The sequence below is a fragment of the Carcharhinus amblyrhynchos genome, chromosome 12 (genome assembly GCF_965287045.1).
Source record: "Carcharhinus amblyrhynchos chromosome 12, sCarAmb.v2.hapA, whole genome shotgun sequence".
In the NCBI taxonomy this organism is placed as follows: Eukaryota; Metazoa; Chordata; class Chondrichthyes; order Carcharhiniformes; family Carcharhinidae; genus Carcharhinus; species Carcharhinus amblyrhynchos.
In genome coordinates this window covers 6481869-6486143 of record NC_137335.1, presented here as the reverse complement: position 1 = coordinate 6486143, position 4275 = coordinate 6481869, and the positions used below count along the sequence as shown (strand labels likewise).

General features: G+C 47.7%; 1 non-coding gene across 1 annotated transcript; it reads left to right on the top strand.

Annotated features, from left to right (window-relative positions):
- Positions 1-3418: 3418 nt before the first annotated feature.
- On the top strand, positions 3419-3522 carry LOC145351240 (U6 spliceosomal RNA). The gene has a single exon (XR_013888358.1). It is a non-coding gene; the product is annotated as a U6 spliceosomal RNA (small nuclear RNA).
- The last annotated feature ends 753 nt before the right edge of the window (positions 3523-4275 follow it).

Sequence of the window (4275 nt, the reverse complement as noted above, 5' to 3'; positions counted from 1 at the left end):
CAGCCTCCAGTCACTGTCTGTGAAGAGTTTGCATGTTCTCCCCATGTCTGCGTGGGTTTTCACCAGGTGCTCCAGTTTCCTCCCACAATCCAAAAATGCACAGGTTTGATGGATTGGCGAGGTTAAATACTCCTTAATATCAGGAGGATTAGGAGGGTAAATGTGTGGGGTTACTGGGTGGGAATGTTGTCGGGACAGGCTGGATGGGCCAAATGGCCTCCTCCTGCACTGTAGGGATTCTATGGTAACTATGACAATGTGTAGACTCCGCACTGACAGTGACCCAAGCTGGGAATTGAACGCGAGTTCCTGGCGCTGTGAGGCAGCAGTGCTAACCATTGTGGGCCTTGTGACTTCATTGACCCCCAAGGGAAAAGCCACGCATTAAATCAGATCATCCTGGATCTGTCCGCCAGCCCTTGGCTAATTACCAAGTGAAAATTTGCAGGATGGTCCTGGATTGTGGTTTGATATACCCTCCAGCTTGAAGTCGAACCGGGGGTAACGGAGCGTCAAATAGGTTTTAATTTGAATTAATATGATTTATTATTGTCACATGTATTAACATAGAGTGAAAAGTATTGTTTCTTGTGCTCTATACAGACAAAGCATACAGTTCATAGAGAAGAAAAGGAGAGAGTGCAGAATGTAGTGTTACAGTCACAGCTAGGGTGTAGGGAAAAATCAACTTAATGCGAGGTAGGTCCATTTAAAAGTCTGACGGCAGCAGGGAAGAAGCTGTTCTTGAATCGCTTGGATGTGACCTCAGACTTTTGTATCTTTTTCTCGATGGAAGAAGGTGGAAGAGAGAATGTCTGGGGTGCGTGGGGTTCTTAATTATGCTGGCGGCTTTTCTGAGGCAGCGGGAAGTGTAGACAGAGTCAATGGATGGGAGGCTGGTTTGAGTGATGGACTGGGCTATGTTCACCACCCTTTGTATCTTCTTGTGACCTTGGACAGAGCAGGAGCCCATACCAAGCTGTGATTTAACCAGAAAAGATGTTTTCTATGGTGTATCTGTAAAAGTTGGTGAGAGTCGTAGGGGACATGCCAAATTTGCTTAGTCTTCTGAAAAAGGAGAGGCATTGGTGGGCTTTCTTAACTGTAGTGTTGGCATGGGGAGACCAGAGCAGGTGATCTGGACATCTCTCGACCCTTTCTACTTTGTCCTCATTGATGTCAGGGTCAAGTAGAGCTGTCGAGTGTAAGTAGCTCTCACAGCGCGGGGTACTGTCTGACTGATTATCCCTGTACTTGTGGAATAAAGCACCTCCGATGCAAAGATTCACCTCTCCCCCTATCCGGTGACTGGCTGATTGCAATATCCCGGGATACAGAGCATTCAGTTAAAGGCCCGGTGTTCAACGTAAACTGTTTCTAACATCTGGTTGCTGTGTAAACATCGAGCTGTTTAATCTCTGTATTTTCTCGTATACACCCTGTGGAGTCAGAGATAATAAAGGAGTTAGTGATGAGTGATTCATGTGTTTGTGAATCTCAAACTCCAGCTGACAATGGGTCTTCCCCACGTCCAAGTTAATAAGATCAGATTAGGAGGGAATATTGCCAACGTAGGCCGGGATTCTCCCACCTCACCTGCAGCTGGGATTCTCTGGTCCTGCTGCAGTGAACGGAGATCTGGCTGAGTGTCAAATTCTCCGTCCTCTCCGCAGGCGGTAGCGGGGCGTACGAGACTGGAGAATTCCTACTCTTTCCTCAAACCTGCCCCCATGGAATGTCCGAAGTGGGGATGTTTGTTGATGTTTGCACAGTGTTCAGTCTCATTTATAACTCCTCACAGGGTCCTTCTCCATATGCAGCAAGACCTAACAACATTCAGGTTTGGAGTATTGGAGATGAGGAGATGAGGGGATGAGGGGGTTAGCCTATGAGGAGAGATTGAATAGACTGGGTCTGTACTCATTGGAGTGTAGAAGGATGAGGGGGGATCTTATAGAGACGTATAAGATAATGAAGGGGATGGATAGGGTAGAGGTAGAGAGATTCTTCCCGCTCAGAAAGGATAACAGAACTAGAGGGCACAGCCTCAAGATAAGGGGGGGGGGGCACAGTTTAGAACGGAGTTGAGGAGGAACTTCTTCACTCAAAGGGTGGTGAATCTCTGGAATTCTCTGCCCATTGAAGTGGTGGAGGCTACCTCGCTAAATATATTTAAGTCACGGGTAGATAGGTTTCTGATAGACAGGGGAATTAAGGGTTATGGGGAGAAAGAGGGAAAGTGGAACTGATCCACTTCAGATCAGCCATGATCTTATTGAATGGCGGGGCAGACTCAAAGGGCTAGATGGCCTACTCCTGCTCCTATTTCTTATGTTCTTATGTAATAAGCGATAAGTAACATCCGTGCCACACAATTGCAGGGTATTGGTATTCCATTGTGAGCCCCTAAAGGACCACAGCCACCTCTCTCCATTAGAGAGAGACAATTAGTTCTACATAGCTTGACAGGTCGCCCTATCAAGTTTGGGGCAAGGTTGTAGGCCTCTGTAAACTACCACAGCCTGTAGGGTGCTTGAACCATGGCAATTGGCATCATTCTCTACCACACTCTGGCCATCTGAGCTAACTGTCCCCCAATGACCACCCCCAACAAGAGAGAATCTAACCATCTCTCCTTGGTATTCAAGGCATCGCCATCACTGAATCCCCACACTGTTCACATCCTGGAGGTTACAACATTGACCAGAAATTGAAGTGGACCAAACGTATAAATACAGTGGCTGCAAGAGGAGGTCAGAGACTGGGAATCCTGTGGCCAGTAACTCACCTCCTGACTCCCCCAAAGCCTGTCCCCCATCGACAAGGCACAAGTCAGGAGTGTGATGGAATACTCCCCATTGCTCCAACAATGCCAGGATTTTCAGGGAAAATTTGGAGGTCGGCCAGAAGTCAGTACGGTGGGATTTTCCGTTCCTTCTTTCCTGTGACTGGAAGTTACTGCCTGGGTGAACAGACCTTTCTCTCGGCTGTCAAATTATCCATCCCGCCTACAACAATTTCAACTGCGGCGAATGGGACCAGAAGGTTTAGACCAAGTGTCGAGGGGCAGCATGGTGGCACAGTGGTTAGCATAGATCATAGAACAGTACAGCACAGTAGAGGCCCTTCGGCCCTCGATGTTGTGCTGAGCTATGTCTGAACCCAAGATCAAGCTATCCCACTCCCTACCATTCTGGTGTGCTCCATGTGCCTATCCAATAATCGCTTGGAAGTTCCTAAAGTGTCCGTCTCCACTATCACAGCAGGCAGTGCATTCCACACCCCAACCACTCTCTGAGTAAAGAACTGAGTAAAGCATTGCTTCTTCAAAGCGCCAGGGACCCAGGTCTGTGCAAAGTCTGCACATTCTCCCCGTGTCTGCGTGGGTTTCCTCCAGGTGTTCCAGTTTCCTCCTACAGCGCTTTGATAGCACATACACTAAAATTGGAATGATACAGAGAAGGTTAGCATGACCCCTGCGCAAGAACGATACGCAATTTCTGAAAGACATGAGGGTTAGGTGCATTGACTCGAACGGGCACTGAACTGTGGCGACTAGGGGAATTTTACAGCAACTTCATTGCAGTGTTAACATAAGCCTTACTTGTGACTAGTAAATAAACTTTAACTTTTTCACTGCTCTCCAAATTTCCTTGTCCCACCCACAGCATTGCCCACCTCCTGGCAGCATTGGAAAATCCCACCCCAAGCAACTAATTAATCAGAAGTGAAGACCGACCAGCTTTTTATGCTGTAATATCATCGACTACGAAGGGGAGGCGATGGCCTTATGGTATTATCCCTAGGTCCAGGAAACTCAGCTAATGTTCTGGAGGACCGGGGTTCGAATCCAGCCACGGCAGATAGTGGAATTCGAATTCAATAAAAAATATCCGGAATCTAGAATCTACTGATGACCATGAAGCAATTGTCGGAGAAACCCATCTGGTTCACTAAAGTCCTTTAGGGAAGGAAATCTGCCGTCGTTACCTGGTCTGGCCTACATGTGATTCCAATGCGGTTGACTCCCAACCCGCTTCCAAGGTTAACGGGGGATGGGCAGTAAATGCTGGCCCAGCGAACGATGCCCATGTCCCAAGACTGAATTAAAAAATGCGACTGCAGCCTTGCACAGGGTTGGGGGAGGTAATATTGAAGAGGTGATTTATGGATAAGGATTGGGAATATGCTACCCTCTCCTGTACTCTGGGAAACCTCAAACTGTGACGTGAGTGTCCTAAATCCCAAGTTTAGCATCCTGCAGAATGTCACTGG